The sequence below is a fragment of the Trachypithecus francoisi genome, unplaced genomic scaffold (assembly GCF_009764315.1).
Source record: "Trachypithecus francoisi isolate TF-2019V2 unplaced genomic scaffold, Tfra_2.0 Lachesis_group11, whole genome shotgun sequence".
In the NCBI taxonomy this organism is placed as follows: domain Eukaryota; kingdom Metazoa; phylum Chordata; class Mammalia; order Primates; family Cercopithecidae; genus Trachypithecus; species Trachypithecus francoisi.
Window position 1 is genome coordinate 41,022,609 of NW_022681456.1, and position 21,289 is coordinate 41,043,897.

The window sequence follows — 21,289 nt, forward strand, 5'->3', positions numbered from 1 at the left end:
CTAATGGAGTATTCTCTAATAAGAATCACAGGAAGTCCCGGAATTTTAAACAGAATTGTACAAACATATTTTGACAGCTTGAGCTAGAAGGAACAGAAATAGTATTAAATGAAAAGAGGTCCAAGAACCAAGAACCTGGAGGGAAGACCCAAGAAGCAGTAGGGAATCCAGGCAGCAGGACTGAGACCTACAAAAAGACCTGTAGTGTTTGCTGTCTGGATATCAGAGTTACTATGAGCCAATGACTGTCATGTGCTCTGATTTTCCTCTATTTAAAACAAGAGTGTCTATAGTGGCTGTCCTATGTATATTTTACCATTGAATATTGGGTATGTAGGTTGCAAATAACTTGTCTCTTAGTTTACAAGTCTTCAGATTGAGAGGATAAATACATAAGAAATCTCACTTGAAGGACTTCATCTGTACCTGCTACTGAGCCTTCTAAGGAGAGAGTGTAGGAGTGTATTTTGCATGTATATATAAATAATTTGTAACCAGTAAGTGGACTTCAGAATTTTAAAACATGTCTATAATTTTTAAAAACACTTTTCTTATTATAGATGAAGTCTAATTCCTACCCCCTTGAATATGAGGTGACCTTAATAACTCACTTCTAAAAAATAGAATGGGATGAAAGTGATGCTACACTAATTCCCAGGCTAGGTCTTACACAGTAATACAGTGTCATCCTAGCTCTCTCTTGAAATGCTCACTGTTGCACCGCAGCTGCCTTGCTGTGAGGAAGCTCAGGCCACAAGGAACCTCCCAGGGACCCTAGCACTCAGCCCCAGCTGAGCTCCCAGCCAAAAGCCAGCACCAACTTGGCAGGTATGCAAGTGGGCCATTCTGGAAGTGCATGTGCCAGTCCATCAAGCCTCCCCTGCTGATACCACATAGAGCAGAGGCAAGTCTTCCCAGACAAGCTCTCCTCAAATTTTAAATTTGTTTGCAAAATGAATGTTGTTATGTTAAGCCATCAAATTTGGGGTAATGTGATGCAGATCAATAGTAACAGGAATAATTTCCCTTCATATATATAAAATTTTAACTGCATCCTTACAATGCCAATCTGTAGATAACCATTCTATGATAATGAATAAAAACATAAAGAACTAATATGTATCTGGCATTTATTGATAACTTAATATAGGCTTGGCCCTATTCTATGTGCTTCACATGTGTTAGCTCATTTTATTCTTACAGATCTCTGAGGAAAATACTTTTATTATCTTCATTTAATGATAAGAAAAGGAGGCCTGGGGAGATTAGGTAACGTGGCCAGGACCATACAACCAGAGTGCCCAAGCCAGAAGTCCAGACATTCTTATTCAGGAGTCTATGGTCATTGTTCTTTGAGCTTCTTATAACTGGAATCTTCTAACTTTAACTATTCCACTTATCATTAACACCAGGCAGCTCTTTGCTTTCATAGCTCCAGCCTTGATCTTCAGTTGACGGAGCTTCTCGTTCTTACTCAGCAGGTCACAGTCTAAATGTTGTCCACAAATTTAAGATTTTATCAGGTCAGAGGTCAGAGAACTATGGCCCATAAGTGAGATCTGACCTGCTAGCTGCTTTTGTAAAGAAAGAGTTAAAAAAATCCCATAAAACAGTTGCATTGGTTAGTTTATATTTTGTTTATAGCTCCTTTTACACTACCTGGTGATTTGAACAGTTGTGATACAGACCATAGGGTCCACAAAGCCTGAAATATTCTTTTTGGTCCTTTTTAGAAAAAGTTTGCTGACCCCTGACTTAGATGACTGAAGATCCCTTTATGCTGAATTCGTGCCATGTTATACAAAGGGTATACATATGTTAGAGTTGTAGACGGACCTGGACTAAAATCCAGCTCTGTTACCTAACTGTAATCCTGGGAGAATCTCTTAATATCTCTGAATCTTAATATTCTTTTTCAAAAAGAGAATGTTAAGACCTCTGTCTTAATTGATACATGCTAAGATATTGACACATAAACAAAATATTATTAATATGTTAAAAATTTTACCAATCTTTTGTGATTAGGTCAAAATTTAGTGGACCATATAATCAGGGGTCACAAAATAAAAGATGCCTAACAATAACAACCATTTGTAACTGTTGGGGTATGTGAAGAGAAAACAGAGGCAAAAACTTCTGTTGGGTGTAAGGCAGAGGTGGGAATTGGTCAGTGCAACTCTGACCAATGGAGGTGAAAGTCCAGGTTGTGAATTTCCTTCTATAGTCTGGATTGTAAAAGAAAAATCCTGCAGGCAGAGATAGCTTCATAGGAAACAGTTTTCCAAAAAATCAATTTCTAATTGATTCAATGTCAAGATTTGAAGAAAGAACTTCTGGTTGCTTATTGAGCTAAAGGAATAATCCTATTTTCCCGACTATGACTGAATATATTTGTTTGAGAATATGAGTAAATTTAGAATCCCAAAGGCAGAGTGATTTGACCTGATTAGATGTATTTTTTTCCATTTCTGCAAATAGTGCAAGCAACTGTCAGCAAGTTAGTTATTTTATCATTCCAACCAAAATGGTTTAATATTTTGAGGGTTGAAATTTTTAAAGTTGATTTAAATAACTGACATGGCCAATTGTTTTCAGGTCCTTAGAGAAGTGAGCAGTCGCATTCCGGTTTCTTGGGAGAATGAGGAGAACTGTGTTTTGGAAGGGAGATTTTGGGGGCAGTTAGTCTTTTCTGTCATTGTTGCTGGGAGATCTGTCATTGGTGTGATAGTAATGGAATCTGAGCTCCTCTGAGCTCCCAGGTGAGGCAGGTCATCTGTGCAGATATTCTTGTATATCTGGCTAAGTGGAGGGTGAACCAGAATAGTGGGAGAGACTTTGTTCTGATAAACGAATAGTGGGCCTGTCCTACACACGGGGTGTAAGATGAGCAAGGAGATGGTCCTGGGGCTTGATGAGGCAGGTAGGTGGGAAGCAGCTGAAATACCCCGGATCTGCTGCACAGATTCTGGTTTTCTTCACTTGAGTTTCTTTTCTTTCCCTATGTTCACTTGTCACACACACAAAGGGCAGTGAAATGCCAACCTGACCCAATGAAAGGCCTGGAGATATGAAACTGTAAAAGAAGACGATGATTAGGAACACGTGGGGATGACCGGAGACCCTTGATAATTGTGCTTCACTTTCCTGTTTAACCTTTTAACTAGAAAAAGGCATTCATCTAACAGACATGTTCTGCTTAAAAGGAAAAAAGAAAGGAAAAAAAAAGAAAGAGAAAGAAAGACAGAAAGAAAGGCAGAAATGAAAAGAAAGAATGAAAAGAAAAAGAAAGAGAGAGAAAGAAACAAGAAGAAAGGAAGGAGGGAAGGAAGGAAGGAAGGAATGAAGGAAGAAAGGAAGGAAAAAAGAGGGAAAGAAAATAAGTTTTTCTCAAATCATATAGGCACATTTTTTATATTGTATCACACCAATTTTCAGTTCCTTAAGGAAATCACAGAATCTAAAAGTGGAAATTTCCTCGGAGGTCACTTTGCCCAGATTTCTACTCATGCAGAACTCTTTTATGTAACTACCTTGGTAGGTTCATTGATTCATTCAACAATATCTCTTGAGCGTGATCACTAGGTATTGATCTGGGCACAGGACTGAACAAAAGAAATGAACATTTTTGCCTTCATGGAGACCTGCTTATATTCCAGGGCCTATGCTTGGTCATTTCCAGTTATTGAGAACTGTCAGTCTACATGCAAGTAAATCAGTTCTTAAGTGTTTAACAAACTCTTTTGGAGCAGCATTTTAAGCACTTTACAAATACAGTATTAACTCATTTAATGCTCACAGTAATCCTATAAAGTAGACACTACTGTCATCGTATCCCTTCTACAGACGAACAAATTGAGACACAACCAACTTAAGGAATGCCTTAAGACTGCCACTGGTAAGCAACAGAGGTTACATTAGAATCCCACAGTGAGGGTCTGGAGTGAGGACATGGAATGCAGGGTTCTAGTTAAGAGTCTGCTCTCTTAACCACCAGGCTACACTGCCAACATTTGTTTAGCTTATGTTTGTGATTTGGCCCTATTTCTCCCGGTATTGGTTTTTTTTTGTTTGTTTTTTTTGTTTTTGATGGAGTCTCGCTCTGTCTCCCAGGCTGGAGTGCAGTGTCGCGATCTCGGCTCACTGCAAGCTCTGCCTCCCGGTTCACGCCATTCCCCTGCCTCAGCCTCCCGAGTAGCTCGGACTACAGGCGCCCGCCACCACGCCAGGCTAATTTTTTGTGTTTTTAGTAGAGATGGGGTTTCACCATGTTAGCCAGGATGGTCTCGATCTCCTGACCTCATGATCCACCCTCCTCGGCCTCCCAAAGTGCTGAGATTACAGACACGAGCCCCCGTGCCCGGCAGTATTGGCATTTCTTACCCTAAAATGATCTGAAGATCTCTTGGGATCTTCTACTGTATACTCTAATCCCCTGAATACAATCAACCGAAGACAACTTCTTACTCTCTTGACTTACGTGATTTATATAGGAGGAGATAGCACCTCTTTAAGAGGTGTGAACCCCACTCCCCCCAACCAACCCTCCCTGCCTAAATAAAAGGGCACTGCCTGCCACATACTAGTCAATAAATGATAGGTCTTGTTATTAATACATTTTTGGCTCAATGATTTGCAAAATTTCTCAGTTTAGCTTTCTTCCTCCAGTTTAAGCCTTTAGGATAAAGGGCCAATCAGGCACTATTGGCACATTTTCAAAATTTTTCCTGAAAGCAAATTTTAATAAATGAGAGAGAACTCCATGAGGCTGATGGGAGAGACCTTGTCATCACCAACAATGGAAATGAGGGACGGGGAAGGATGCAGAAGCTGGGAACCCTGGAAAGTTCACTCACATGGGAGTATCTTAATGGCTGCCTTCCATAGCCAGTTAACCATTCTCTCCCCACAGCATAGACAAATAAAACAGCTCTGACCAGGTAGCTGCCTTGCCTTGGGTCCAGAAAACAAACAAACAAACAAACAAAAAACACCTCTTTTATGTCATTTCATCATGGAATAAGAAGTGAGAATGAGTTAGATAAAACTTTGAGCAGAGCAACAATACTTTTTATGTTTTTCTGAGTCAACTCATGGGTAAGTTTAATCCTTTGCTGGAAAGGAATTCAAAGAATGTCAGGTACCTTCTCATTTCAAATGGAATAGTCCCCAAATACCTTCTACCATCAAATCCCAATGATTTCTGGATTATCTCTCACGGCTCCTCTTCCTGTAATGGATGAAATTGATCTAGTCCACTTTCTTTACACCTGGTTTCATGAGCCTCAGCCAAGATGACTTCCCTTTCCTTAGCCAATCCTCCTACCTGCAAATTTGGCTAATGAAAAGCATAATTCCTCTCGTTTCCCCACTTCTGCTTCTCTCACTCCAAATAAGAGGCTCTGCTCTACATAGAATCACCCTCCTTTTCCGTTCATGCAAAGCCTACCTTTAAATATGTCTTTTCTTGCATGACATTTCCCAGACATGCTTCTAAACATAGTTTGCAGCTGCTCCTCTGTGTGTCCCACTCCAGTCCTGCCCAGAGGGCCTTTACCCAAACTAGGAAAACAATTGATTGGGTGAATATTTCCATGCAGAGGGGTGGGAATAGCTGTTGAAAAAACAGCCTTTTTTTTTTTTTTTTTTTGAGATGGAGTCTTGCTCTGTCGCAAGGCTGGAGTGCAGTAGCATGATCTCAGCTCACTGCAACCTCCGACTCCTGACTTCAAGTGACTCTCCTGCCTTAGCTTCCCGAGTAGCTGGGACTACAGGCGCCTGTCACCACGCCTGGCTAACTTTTGTTATTTTTAGTAAAGACTAGGTTTCACCATGTTGACAAGGCTGGTTTCAAACTCCTGATCTCAGATGATCTGCCCCCTTGACCTCCCAATGTTCTGAGGTTACAGGCATGAGACACCACACCTGGCCAAAAACCAGTCTTTTTATAATAGCCAACATGTAGGTATATAGAAAGCAAAAACAACAGCTACTTCATGTGGGTATTCCAAAGGCTGTAAGTTTGTAAAGGAGGATGTCCTTTAAGAATTTTTCACACTACACAGTACTTACTTTGTTTCTAATAAATTTTTTAGGGTGTCATACGTATCTGCAAGAAAGGTTTTTAAAAATTAATCAATTTGGGGTCCCTTGACACCCATTCATGAAACATTTTTTTTTCCAAGATAAAGAAAAGTTGGCAAAAGTAATTCGAGACGTTTGCCAAGATCACTCAAAGAATTTGGCTTAGAATCTGAGTCGCTGGAACCAAACAAAAATATTAACAAGTCAGGTGCATTTCCATTTCATCCTGGCTGGATATTTTTAAGTGCTTGCTGCTTGTTAGGGAAGAAATGGATCATAGGTCATTAACTTAAAAAAAAAAAAAAAGAATATTTATTCTTTTGAATTTTTCCCGAATGCTTTGAATGGATTTCTGTTGCATTATTGGTTGAGTATATTCTTGTCAGGATAATCCACTTTTAGTGGCTTCATTTACATTAGCTATCACTCCAGAGAGCCATAGTAACAGGCTGCTGAATTACCCAAGAGAAATTACTCTTGAAAGTAATCATTGTGAATGAATTTTCATCACTTGGTCTCATCATCTCATGCTGTTTTGTCTCTTTCCTTTTTGCCCCTGATAAAAGATAGGCATAAAGAGGGCTTTTGTTATGATCTCATTTTCTTTGGAAAACTTGGTCTTATTAATCATAGCAGCCAGCTTATGGAGGCAACCAAAGCGTATCTCTCTCTGTCTCTCTCTCTCTCACACACACACACGTACACAATACAGAGTTTTTGAAATGCATTTCAATTTGTGGGGAACATAAAGACTAATTTACTTTCATCTACAATATATCACACAAATTTGGTTTTCATGTAACTTCACTGGTACAAGGAAGATGTTAAAGTACAGGGGCTTAAATACTGTACTGAATACTACTGTACGGAATTTGTTTTACGTTACCAACACATGCACAACCGTTGAAATTTAAAACTCTTGGACAAAAACCTAGAATAAATAATATGTTTTTTACTTACCTGTCCGTAATGTATATATACCTCGCTTTATGGAAGTGACATATTGCTCACACATCAACTCAGGGTAGGAGAATATAGAAGTGCAAAATAATATCTTAAGAGGTAATTTGCTAAATCGTATTCTGTTGTTTTGAGAAAATAAATAATCAGCTTATTTATTTCAGAGTTTAGTCTCCAGATAACACTCAATTACTAAGTTTAGAAAATAGATAATAGCACAAAGGCTGCTCACAGAATTGTCTGCGGCAAGTTTGTAAATAGAGGGATGAAAGGAGCATTTATTGAGCATCCTCAAAACAAGTCTGGGAGATGATTATTATAGTCCCCATTTTATAGATGAGGAAACTGAGGCACATAAAGATTGATTTCCTTGCTCAGGAGTCATGCAGCTAGTAAGTAAAGGAGAAACACAAGTTTGTCAGAAGCTGAGGCCTGGGTCTTCTTCCTTGGGAAAACTCAGAAATACTAAGTTACAGAAAACAATCACAGGCTACAATGGAACTTCTCCAGCTCTACTGTGCGTATGAATCCCAGGGCCTCTTGTCAGTATATAGATTCTGATTCAGTGAGTCTGCGGTGGGACCTGAGATTCTGCCGTTTTAACAAGCCCTCAGCAGATTCTGATGCTGCTGTTCCAGGGACCAAAATGAAGTAGCAAGATACTTAAGATTACAATATAAAATTTTACCTTAAACCCAAATATGTCATATCCTACTCCAATTCTGTATTTTTCTGATAGTTTCCTTTCTTCTCTTCTCTGATCTTTTTGTCAGTTTTCTCTATTCCTGAAGAAGTTAGAGCAAACTACTGAAATACAGTTTTTCTAGCACCCTTTAGCCAACTGCAATGAAATGTTAGGTCAAGTGTTATTTTTCCTTAGTTGGTAAAAAAAGAAATGTGATTTGTGGAATCTGTGGAATCTGGATGCTAAAAGAGAATTTAGTCTCACCCTCCTTTATTTCCTTCCTCTGATATTTCTGTTTCTCAGACGTCCCTCTTTTTTATTTCTTCTTCCCCCAACCTTTTAATTTTTTTGTCACACTGGTAATAATCTCTGGCCCTTTCACAAAAATATTTAAAACTCTGCATTATCACTTAACCCCAATATTTTCTCTCCTTTTATTAAATTGAGTCCTATGACTCATTTTAATTCCTTTAGCTTTTTAGTTAGATGTATGATGCTATAATTCAGGCATAGTCAAAGCTGGAGACAGCAGCATAATGCTATCATACCTGAGTTAGGCTGCCTGAGTTAATAGCCTAGGGTGACTAGCAGTCTTAACTTGGGTTAGATATTTAAACTTTAGGAGCTCAGTTTCTCCTTCTGTAAAGTAGGATAATAATGGTATACATATTTGGGTTATTTGTGAAAAATAAATTTGATGAAAGTTAATTCACATAAAGGACTTAGTGTAGTGCTTTGAATGCTGTCAGCTATATCATAATTAAAGATTATTATTTCCCCATGGGCTATGGGGTTATTTATCTGGACAACTGAGGATGGTGGCATGTAGCCCAGCAGTTTCCTTACATGCTGTGACCCAACACGCTGAGCCAGCTCTGTCTTAGGCATTCCCTGGAAGCAGTGGCTTATTGGTATTTTCAACACCCAGGCCAGATCGTTTGTTAACCCCTTCCTCCTCTAGTCCATACATTTCTTTTTCAGTAATAACCTTGTAATAATCAGTAGCAATTATGTTTTTCTTGATTTACTCTTCAGTTTTAAAACAAATACCAGTTTTAAAAAGAAGAAAGCTGTAATTTCAATGATGTTACTTAGTCTTGTAAAAATATTTCACATACTTAAAATTTGTGTCTAAAAAGCCAAAAATATTCCAATATGACATTCACACTCTGTTTTACTGTTCAGAATTTTAAGCACTAGTAAAAACTCTAAGTGCTTCAACAGAATGACAGAAGCAAGCAATTTTGGTTCAGTTATTTTGTCTATACAATCACTGTGTTATCATTCTTGATTTTGAATCTGTGATTTGAAGAAGAAACATGTGGTACCCCAGAGACTAGGGCCATGAACTACCCTAAGTATTTACCGGAGTCCTTAAGAGTCAGGGACTGTATACCTGGATGTTTCCCATAATAATTTTCATATCAGAGTCAATGTTTGTTAAGGAAGAGATAATAAAAATGTGCAAACTTTAAAGTATTTATATATTTGAAAGCTCAGTGGTGACCACAACAATTATTTAGAATGCAAACCAAGAAAAGGTTTTTTTTCAGGGAAGAGTATTTGACCACTAGTATGATTTAGAATTATGATGCATGGCAATAATGATACCAAACTACATTTCAACTGACTCTATTATTTTTTCAGATTCTCTACAGACAGTGCAGCCTAATATCTCTCAGACTAGCACTTCCCACAGCCCTGCACTTGGGGCCCCACTGCCTGGTAGAAATGAAGGTCAGTGTTTGAAAGTATTTAAAGAATCCTGCTAATCCCTATTTTATCCATAAACGTCATCTGTCATAAAGAAACTTTTAGCAGAAACATTTTTCACAACTTCTGAGAGATCTTGTGGGGGGTTTTGCCATAAAGTGCTCTTGTTGAGCTCTTGACACCTATAAGCTGATGTCCTGGGTGTGTCCCAAATGATGCCTCCCACCCATTCATTAGCAGGACACTATCCCAGTTCAGATGCCTATACCCCATCTCCACGTATGTTTCACCAAAACCATAAATTTTGAAACAGAGTCAATATAAATGTATAACATATTGTTTTAGGGCTCTTCTGACAAAAAGAACCAATAAGATGTGTGTGTGTGTGTGTGTGTGCATATACAACTATGCACTACACAATGACATTTCAGTCTACCAAGGATTGCATATATGATGGTGATCCCATAAGATTATACCATATTTTTACTGTACCTTTTCTACATTTAGATATGGTTAGATACATACATACTTATCATTATGTTACAGACTACACTATGTAGCCTAGGTGTGTAGTAGTTTATGCTGTCTAGGTTTGTGTAATAACACTCTATGATGTTTGCAGAATGATGAAATCACTCAACAATGCATTTCTCAGAAACATATCTCCATTGTTAAGCAATGCATTACTGGATATGTAAATTAAATGGAAATTGGCTCACACAATTATGGAGGCCAAGAAGTCCCATGATCTGCCATCTGCAAGCTGGAGAACCAGGAAAGCTGGCAGTGTAATTCAGTCCAAGTCCAAAGAACTGAGAACCAGGGAAGCCAAGGGGGTAAATCCTGGTTTAAGTCTGAAGGCCCACTAACCAGGAGCACTAATATCCAAGGGCAGGAGAAGATGATATGCTAGACCAAGAAGAGAAGAAGCAAATTTTCCTTTCCTCTACCTTTTTGTTTTATTCAGGCCTTCAGCAGATTGGCTGATGACTGCCCTTATTGGTGAGAGCCATCTACTTTACTAAGTTCACCAATTCAAATGCTTATCTCTTCTCAAAACACTCTTATAGACACACCCAGAATAATGTTTTACCAGGTACCTGGTCATCCTTTAACCTAGCCAGGTTGATACATAAATTTAATTATCATACATATAGTCTTACCCATTAGTGACCTTTTCATTCTCTATGGTATTAACAGTGAAGATTTGTAGATGGTCTACTTGGTTTTACAGGTTTTGATCAGCACTCAGAAGCTCAGTTTGATCACCCTAGCTTGGCGTGAGCTGAAAGTGCTGAGACTGTGAGTTCTTTGGGTCTTATTTCTAGAAACCAGGAAATGAGAGAGATAGTGACTTGGTTTCCCTTTTGGTTCCCTTTTGTTCTCTTCTCAGTGGCCTTGCTAACAAGTTTACCTCCAAACTAGGAGATTTCAGAAGGAAAACCAAGAGCCATCTCTGCATATGTGAGAGTGGGCAAACGAAATGTGCCAAGGAGAAGAAAGAAGGCACACTTGGGCAATGATTATGGGAAGAAGGAAGCACAGGAGAAAATGTAAGACATGTACAGGTGAGAGAGAGATCAGGAGAAAGATGGGAAATGTGGGAGAGCAGCAGGAATCATAACAATAATAATGCCCATTTGGAAACAAGAACCAGTGCATAAGGCATACCAATGATGCCAATGAAGTGCCAAGGATGGAAAGCCACCCTGTCAGGAGAAAGTAAAGCCATAGCAGATGTTTCATGAGACAGCTTAGCACAAGGACTGACCAAGACAGCAGGACAAGTGAGGCATGGAGAAATGACCCAGACCTGGACCTTTCCGGCCTCTGAATTTGGTTCACACCTCTTGTCAGAAGGAGTAGTGACCAAAGGAAACTCTCTTTGCTTTAATTATAGAAACAGGAATATACCTGATTTTGTATTTAACTGTGTATATTTAAGATCTGAATATTTCTATACCAAAAAGCATAATGTATTAGGGTCAATCATTTGAAATTGCCAATATGCACTCATTTTACCTATAAAAACTATAATTTTGCATGGTTCAAACTAATAGATATGGAGATAGTCTCAAGCAAACTTTGTTTTTTTCTTTTGTCTTGAAGCCCATATGGAAGATCCAAAGAGAACTTGACTAAGCTTCCTACATTCTCCTGGAGTTTGTGGTTTATGAATGTGGTGCCATCTGGGGAACTGACAGCCCCTGAGGTGTTCACTCTGCTCGTCTTCCAGGTGAGAGAAGAAGAAGGGGAGAAGAAAAGAGAAGTTCTAGAATTTCACAGGCTGAGGGAGATGGTGGGAACTGTCTATGTTGGTTTCTGTGTATTGGTTTGCTTTTTATTTTGAACTCGTTTGACTTCAGGTTCCAGATTTGTTTTTCTCTTTGTAAACTAGACTTTGACATTATTAGCAGTCCCATCTGTTTGCTTTTCTTAAATAAAATGTAAATTGGTTTTTGTTTTAAATTTCAGGTGCTTTTAAGTTTGACTCTGCTATTCATTTCCTAAGGTAGTTTGGGCATGCTAGTGCTGGGAAGAACAGATAAATCTTGCTTTACAGAATCTTTTTGTTCAAATGAATGTACATTTCTAGTGTTTGAAAAATATCAGTTTTAATAGGTTTGATTTTCCTGTCTATAATCCATGTTTTCCTCCTTTATTCCTTCATTCTTTCCTATCCCATGGGCCCACATTTATGCTCTGATCAAGTTTCTTTTCATATCTTTCCCCCTCACAACACACACAGGAAATCTAATACAAGCCACTATCTGTTTCTTTCTCAAAGGAAAAGAAAAGGATTCCTGTGGGATCATACTGATTCCTGTGGGCCCCTTGCATAAAAGATTGTAGTGCATTAGATAATGACCCTCCATTGGCCAATCAATCATTATTGAGTGACTAGTTTGTGTGGAATACTGTTCATATAATATCTTGAGTAATGATGGGAACAGATTTCGTGAGAGACATTGAAATACTCACGGACATAGACTATCTTGGCAATTGTGCTCTTGAGATTCTTTTATAATGGACACATATTTGGAACAGAAAAAAGCTGGAAACTTTCACAAAGGTTTGATCCAATGGCTCTTTAAACATGAATCTAACCATTGTGAAGTTTGGCATCTACTTTGTGCCCCCAGCAGTGCCAACCCGTGTAAGGTATGCAGTTAACAGACAGATGATTGTACTGGGAGTGGTGAAAGTCCTGCCTTAACAAATGTTCTCTGTTTTCTCTGCCTCTGTCATACTATAAAAATGTTTTCTTCTCTGTGATTATTTTAAAGATACCTTTATTCCAGGTAGTATTTTATCCCCTGGGAGATAGATCTTCTTATCTAACCACACATTAGAAAGAGCAGCTGATCTTCAGCCTGGGTGACACAGCAAGACCCCATCTCTCACTCTCTCTCTCTCTCTCTATATATGTGTGTGTGTGTGTGTGTGTATATGTATATATATATATAAAAGATTAGGAAGGCATGGTGGTGCGCATCTGTAGTCCCAGCTACTCAGGAGGCTGAGGCGAGAGGATCGCTTGGGTCCAGGAGTTCGAGGCTGCAGCAAGCTATGAGCGTGCCACTACACTCCAGTCTGGGTGACAGAGACAGATCCTGCCTCTAAAAAAAAAAAGGAGGAGAAGAAAGAGCAGCCTATTCTATCTTCACATGGCGGGAACCAAGGTCATGAGCAGTGTTCACATAGGACTGTTTTATTTTGACATAATGGAAGTGGCATGGGAAAATGTGAAAAGAAAGGTCACCCTGAATAGCTCTAGGGAAGAAAAAGAATGTTGGGCATTTCAACAAACAGCATTACAGAAAAGAAGAAGCAGATGCCAAAGAGGGGAACTGAAGAAACGTCAGTGATAAATTCAGCGTTGCTGCAAATTAGTATTTGCCCAACCTGACTAGGGAAGTTCCAGTGAGCAGTGGAAGAACTTGGCGTGGAGCCTGGGAAAGTTTGACCAGCCATCTAGATGGGCAGACGTAGGGTGACCAGTTCATCCAGGTTTGCATGCAACACTAATTCGGTTTTTATTTTATTTTTACATTTATTATCTTTTTAATTTATTTGTTAACTGAGGGAATAAAGGAAGAAAACACAGATTATAGAGAGGAAAATCAAACCTATTAAAACCGATAATTTTCGAATACTAAAAATGTACATCATCTCATACATCATCATTTTTTTCGTGTGTTGGGAACATTCACTATCCTCCTTCTAGCTATTTGAGACTAATTAATGTATCACTATTAACTATAGTCATCCTATAGTGCTACAGGATGCTGGAATTAATTTCCTCCATCTAATTGTAGTCTTGTTTATGTATCTGTTAACAAATCTTTCCCTCTCCCTTCCTTCTCCCTGCCTTTTCTAGTCTCCGATATCCTCTGTTCTACTTTTTACTTCGATGAAATCAACTTTTTCTAGCTTCCGCATATGAATGAGAATATGTGGGGTTTAACTTGCTGTTCCTGGCTAATTTCACTAATATTAATGTCCTCCAGTCCCATCTATGTTGCCGTGAATCACAGGATTTTATTCTTTTTTTAAGGAAGGCCTATTTTTAATGTTTTTTTAGAGACTGAGTCTTATGTTGCCCAGGCTGGTCTCAAACTTCCAACCTCAAGAGATCCTCCCACCTCAGCCTCCCATGGAGCTGGGATGACAGGCACACACCACTGCTTTGGCTAATTCTTTTTTATAGCTGGTAAGTATTTCATGGTGTACATATGCCACATTTTCTTTGTCCATTCATCTAATCACCTAGGTTGAGTCTGTATCTTGGCTATTGAGAATAGTGCTGCAATAAACATGGGAGTACAGATTCTCTTTTATTATTGGTTTCTTTTCCTTTAGGTAAATTTCCAGTGGTTGGGTTGCTGAATCATATGGTAGTTCTACTTGTTTTCCATATGGTTATATTATTTCCTGGTGTTGACACCAAATATTCCACATTTCAGAAATATCCTCAGTCCTAGGCTCACTGGGGTGGTTCATCACTCTAGCTCATACTCCCCAGATACTGAGAATACCATCATCTTATTCTAACCTGCATAAGGTTATCATTATTATGGGTTAGGTCGTATAGTGTGTACATTAAGGTTCTTTGGAGAAACAGAACCAAAAGGAAAGCTATAGATATATAAGCACATATTTTTTATGGGAATTGACTTATATGATTATGAAGGCAGAAGGTTTCATGATTTGCTGTCCCTACGCTGGAGAACTAGGGAAGCTGGTGGTGTATTTTAGCCTGAGTCTTCAGGCCCGAGAATCAAGGAAGCTGATGGTGCAACTTAACAATCTGGGGCTAAAGACCTGAAACCAGAGGTGGCCACTGGTGTCAATCCTAGAGACCAAAGGCCCAAGAATCCAAATCTCTCATGTCTGACGGCAGGAAAGGATGGATGTCCCAGCTTAAGAAAAGAAAAAGAATTCACCCTTCTGACTTTTTTGTTCTATCCAGGCACTCAACAGATTAAACAATGTGCACCCACATTGGTGAGGACCATCTGCTTTACCCAGTCTACTGACTCAAGTATTGATCTCTTCCAAAACCACCCTCACAGATGCACCCAGAAATAGTGCTTTACAAGCTATCTGGGTGTCCCATAGATCGGTTGGGTCGACAAATAAAGTTAGCCATCACAGTGTGGTTCAAATTCCTATCTTTTATTTCTTCCTGCATTTCCCTGAGTGTCTGGACCATCCTCATAAGAGGTTATACTGTCTTTTGTCTTTTAGTAGCTTCAGCCTTTCCTTCCTGACTCTCCCATCTCCTTGTCATTGTTTTCATTTTTAATTTTAGAAACTGATTCATTCTAGGAACATCACTTCCTAAAGTTGTTGTTTGGCACTATGTGAGAAGATTCTCTGAGGGCTGTAATAGGGGTTGTGAAGCTGAGAGATTTCAGACGTGTCATTCTCACCAGAATTCAACAGTGGCTATCTATTTCCACATGGAGATAACTGCAAAGCGTGGTAGTGACTTCAGGAATGTCGGGCCGTTGGTCCTATGAGATAAGCACTTACTGATTTTTTCACGGAAGGCCTGGCATATTCCAAAAGGCACCACACATATAAAATACATGCGTGCCCTGGTCCTGACCAGCCTTTGTTTGGTCTATAGTTTATGAAAATATATTAAACCATGGTTATGTTATACATCCTATATAATGGTGATGATCTGTGGCAATACCACAAAGTCATTTATGAAATTCATAATGATTTATGTAATCTATAAATTATGCTATAAAATCCATAAATATTTGAGAGTATTGTCAAAAAGTTTTAGAACCAGATAAAATAATTCACCAAGAAAGCCATCTAAGTGAGGCTGGATTCAGTGACTCACACCTGTAATATCCAGCACTTTGGGAGGCCAAGGTGAGAGGATCACTTGAGGCCAGGAGCCAGGGGTTTGATGCTAGCCTGGGTAACGTAGCAAAACCCTGTCTCAAAAAAGAAAGAAGAAAATAAAAATCTCATCTAGGTAAAATCAAGCACATTGTATTGACTGAAGATATTTGTATCAAAGTTTCATCCCATGATAATTCTTTGTTACAGAATCATCAAGTACTAATGTCCTTAGCAAGGAAAACAATGAGAACGTGCATAAATTAGGATTTTTTTCATAAGTCAACTTTTCATTAACCTTATTAACAGTGGAGAGAAGATGCATTGTTTTGTTTTGTTATAAGCTGAATCATAGTTAAAACAAAAGTTGTCAAAATGTGGTACAAAACACATTTAGTTAAAAATGCATCCAGTGTTTAGAAACACATTTACTACTGAAAGTAGATAATCAAAACATAAAAAAATTAATATGAAGATATTAGATTAGAAACATCTAATGCCAGAAGGTTCTGATGTATCAAAATATTATTGGGGTTTCTTAGCAGATCACTGTTTTATTCAAACATTGGAATAGTAAGAATCTTAATAACTAAAAGTTTCTGCTCTCTGTACCAAGTTTTTGAGATAATAGCTCATTTAAATCATCCAGCAATCATATGAGGTAGATACTACTATAATTCCCTCACATTCACATCTAGAAATGTAGGTGGTACATATAAGGGTGTATATTATGTGACTGGCATACAAAAACACATCTAATAATTAACTAATGATAACATTTTATGATTAATGGTATTATTACTCTCTCAGTGACTTTCCAAAATGAGACAGAACCCTGCTCTCATTTTTAGCCAGATACACTAATTTTCTGCTTTATTTTGTATTCTGTAATATATGAATTTCTGAATGCTGGAGGAAATTTATCTTAATAAAGCTCATTAGAAACCTGAATGTGTTGAGAAATCAATTTAAATCTTCCTGTGCTAATACAGATACCTCGAAATTTTTAGGGACCCCAAGGAAACAAAATAATCTGTTCATGATCTTTACACACTTTTTATAGAGTGACCACAATCAGAATCCAGCAGAGACTGGGGAAAAGTCCATTTCTCTTCATGCTCTCCTGCTAGAAATGTCTTTCCTGGTAAAATTCATGAAAAAGTAGATGCTGAGTTGCCTGAATATCTCTGTAAGTATATCATCTAGGAGGTTTACATAAAGTATATCATCTAGGAGGTTTACATAAAGACGAGATACACAGCTCTAAAGAGAGTTTAAGAGTAGACGTAGTGGAGAAACTGGTTAAGGTCAGAGAGTGTTGGCAGAGAAAATGTTTCCTCTTGTGGCTTGGAAAGTAGAGCAAGTATTTTGAAACCAGAATTGTGACAAATATTTCACAGCATGGAATAGGTTTCTCTTTAGGAAAAAGAGCTGATGTAAATGTTTACCGGCTATTTTTTTTTCCAAACATGTTTTTACTGTCATGAAAGCTTGAATTTCCAAATTTGAATTTCTGCACATACCAATGAGGGCTAAAGTGTATCTTATTCATCATGGCCTGTTAGAAACTGCCGCCTCTAGTTATATTACCTTCCCTGGGGCAAAATCCACTGCTCACCTGCCTCTCTTCTTCCTTGTTCTTTCTGGCAACCTGTTTTTCCTCATTTCTTTTCTTCCTTCTCTCCTTTTTTTCATCTCTTTGAACCTCATCCTTTCCCCAGTAACAAGCCAATTCCCCCATCTCATGTTCCCAGACCATTCCAGCCCACAGTAATTTCTCCTTTTCCTGACTCATCATATTACCTAATGTCTTTGCCAAAGACTTTAGCTCATGGATTTTCTAGCTCATAATGTTGTTGAATTGTATTTTGTGTGTAAGTCCAGTTCTCTCAACTAGATCCTAAAAGTCTGAGACCCAGGAAGAGAGCATATGTCACTTTTACACTTCCAACAGGACATATATTCCAATAGTGTTCAATAAATACATGCTATTTTGAATTATATTCATTTCCCCAGTTTTCCCAGGCAAGTGTATTTCTTTCGTTATTTTTGCCCAGCCATGCTAATTTTTATCCGTAATATCTGTGACAGGCTAAGGGAAAAAAGAGATAGCCATCACAAACACGTCATTCATTTGTGGAAGGCAAAGTGTTAAGAAATATTATTAACTCTACTAAAGAATAAGACATTAAGTAATAAACCAAATTTAGTCTGAAAATTTATTCAATGTTGACACAAGAAAAGTGAGGACAGTTATATTTCAACAAATGTTGACAAATTGGATGGTAATAGAAATTAGTTAGCAGATCCCATATACTAACTAGAGAAGCTAGTTGACAGTCAATATAAATTTCAACCCTAAAGAGTAGACACTTGAGGCTCACGCCTATAATCCCAGCAATTTGGGAGGGTAACGTCGGGGGAACACCCAGGAATTCGAGACCAGCCCGGGCAACCTGGCAAAATCTCGTCTCTACAAAACACGAAAAATTAGCCTGGCATGGTGGTACACACCTGTAGTCCAAGCTACTTGGGAGGCTGAGACGGGAGAATCGCTTGAGCCCAGGGAGGTCGAGGCTGTAGTGAGCTGTGATGGTGCCACTACACTCCAGCCTGGGCAACAGAGTAAGACCCTGTCTCAAAAAAAAAAAAAAAGAAAAAAGAAAAGAGAAAGAAAACAGTGAAACAGTGGAGCCACTTGAAATATGGCTATGTCAAAAAAGTCAGTTTATTAAAAATACCTTCTTAATTAGGTTATTGCTCATGTTTGAAATAAAGAATTCATAAATGATTGTTAGACATTGTGTGCTGACATTAGACACGTTGAGTATGAGCTGTAGGATTTCTACATTTATTGTCAAATAATACTTTTTAATAACAATAAAACTTTACCATAGGAGAGTAAGGTCCCACAGAGAGTGATAAACACCAAAGGACAAATAATCAGCAGGCTTTAGGGGATCCCACTGAGTGAGTGCAAGATCTTAGTAGAAAACAGGTATTTGATAAATAGTTGAAACACGAAGGCATGCTTGTTCAGACATTAATTCCCCAGTGTCACGAAAAGAGCATAAGCCAAGAAGTAGAAGATCTGTAATTCAAATTCTTTTCTCCACTTTCTGGCTGTAAGAACTTGGACGAGATACCTAATGCATTTGAATATTCATTTCCTCATCTGCAAAATAGATGCAACAATTTTTCAATGGCTTTTTGAAAGCAAATGAGAAAAAGCTGTAAGTGCTTGGCAAAGAAAAATTGCAGGTGCTTTTTGAATGATGCCATTCATACCTCAGTTTCCCCATATTACACAGGATAGGAATGACATGGCCATATAGAAAAAGAATCACTGAAATTTACGTGAGAACCAGAGACCCAAAGATATGACTTCAGGGGTAAGAATCAAGCGATGAACTAATCTGAAAACCTGTGCTTCTCTTTGGGTGTCTGACTTCGAGACAACTAACATCAGGACTTTCCTCTATTAAAAAAAAAGACACAATTAATACATATTTATTATAACAAAGGCCCATGATGAGGCAGGCTGAGGGCCACTCATAGCCTAGGTGTACTCACCTGTGGGAGTGCATGGTGGAAAACACTGTACGCAGTGTTTTTCAGTGGGCAGTGGTGGGACAGAATCATCACCAGACCAGGATTTCTAGCTATATAGCAACTGGCCGGTGGAACTCTGAAGTCGAGGCTTATCCTAAAGTGGTGCAAGAGAAGAGGCTAGAACCCTGAGAGATGATATCTCACCACCATTTACCTATTCTGTAGCACTTAAGAGGACCAGGCACTGTGCTTTACATGCATTATCTCATGTAATCCTCCCAGGAACCCTATGAAGTAGGTATTGCTAGCATCTTCCATTTACAGATGAGTAAACTGAGGCACAGAGAGGTTATGTAATTTATCCTAAGCCACATGCCTAGAAACGTTCCAATAAGAGTAGAGTCCAGGCCATCTGAATTCAAAGCCTGCTCTCTTAACCCTTCTGAAAGTAAATGATATTCAATACATTTACAAGAACATCAAGGGAGGTACCTCAAGGATCTGGGCCTGGGAGATGGATGTGTGAAGGGGAAGGCAGTTTGTTCAGACAGCCCTGTGTGATTTCGTCCATCTGGTATGCTGCCTAAATGGCATGGAACCTGCTCCCTGACGGATGCTGGGTGAGGACGTCTGGCGATAAGAATGGCTGTACGTGCTGTGTGTCCCAGTGACAAGGTTGGTTGCCTATGTCCAGGACCGGGGTCTGCTCTCCCAACTTGACCCAGATAAGTGCCAGACACAGGAGCACAGGTGCAAGATCAACTGATCTGTTTCTTGGGTGGAATTTTCCTGCTTAAAAAAAAAATAAAAAGATGCAGGAAAACAACAGTTTCCTATGACCTCATTCTGCTTAAAATTCCTGGATACGTCTCTTATTTCCTCTCTGCTTCCAGATTTTTTTCTTACTTTATTTTAGACTAAATTCAGTTTCTTTAAAAGGAAGCAGGAGTCAACTTCATAAATAAGGGGTGTTGATTTTTTTTTTGCCTGAACGATTTGAATGACAAAGCTAAAGCACCCTTTTCAGTTGATCTCTACTAACTGCCTGAGTTTTTGCCCAGATGGTCAACTTTGCTCCACAAGGTGCTTCATGGACTTTCTGCATTAGAATCAATGGATGCATTAATTAAATTCATGTCAGGCATGGTGGTTCATGCCTGTAATCTCAACAGTTTTGGAGCCAGGAGGTTGAGACCAGCCTAGGCAACAAAGGGAGACCCTGTCTCTACTAAACATTTTTTTAAAAAAAGTCAGGGTGTGCTGACATGCACCTCTAGTCCCAGATACTCAAGAGGCTGAAATGGGAGAATAATTTGAGTCCAGGAGTTTGAGGCTGCCGTGAGCTATGATCATACCACTGCACTCCACCTTGGGCAACAGAGCCAGGCTCCATCTGTAAAAAAAAAATTATAATCATTCATTCATCAAAACTGTTCACCGAGCACCTATTATATTAAATGTTGATTTGTGGGGCCTTTCCCCACACCTTCTGAAACAATGTCTCTGGCAGCGGATGTCTTAGTATGTTATGTGCTGCTATAACAGACCACTTGAGACTGTGTAATTTATAAGGAACAGAAATTTATTTCTCACAGTTCTGGAGTCTGGGAAGTCGCAGATCAAGGGCCCCAGCAGGTATGGTTGTCTGGGGAAGGCTGATCTCTGCTTCCAAGATGGCATTTTGATGCTGTATCCTCCAGAGAGAAGGAACACTGTGTTCCCACATGGAAAAAGAGCTGTAAATAGCAAACTCACTCTCGCAACCCCGTTAGATAGGGCCTTAACCTGTGCATGAGGGAGGAGTCCTCATGACCTAATCACATCCCAGAAGCCCTACTTTCTAATATCATTACCTTGATGATATTTAGAAGAGGACGCCACACTCAAACCATAGCAGTGGGCCTAGGAATCTTCATTTTTAGCAAATTCCCAGAT

General features: G+C 38.9%; 2 long non-coding RNA genes across 2 annotated transcripts; one reads left to right on the top strand and one right to left on the bottom strand.

Annotated features, from left to right (window-relative positions):
* Positions 1–1,109: 1,109 nt before the first annotated feature.
* Positions 1,110–10,480, bottom strand: LOC117090990. The gene is made up of 3 exons (XR_004440194.1): positions 10,159–10,480; positions 6,070–6,637; positions 1,110–3,073 (listed from the first exon to the last, which is right to left on the bottom strand). It is a non-coding gene; the product is annotated as an uncharacterized LOC117090990 (long non-coding RNA).
* On the top strand, positions 3,842–11,913 carry LOC117090991. Its single transcript, XR_004440195.1, has 4 exons — positions 3,842–3,895; positions 9,374–9,463; positions 10,833–11,007; positions 11,549–11,913. It is a non-coding gene; the product is annotated as an uncharacterized LOC117090991 (long non-coding RNA).
* Positions 11,914–21,289: the final 9,376 nt, after the last annotated feature.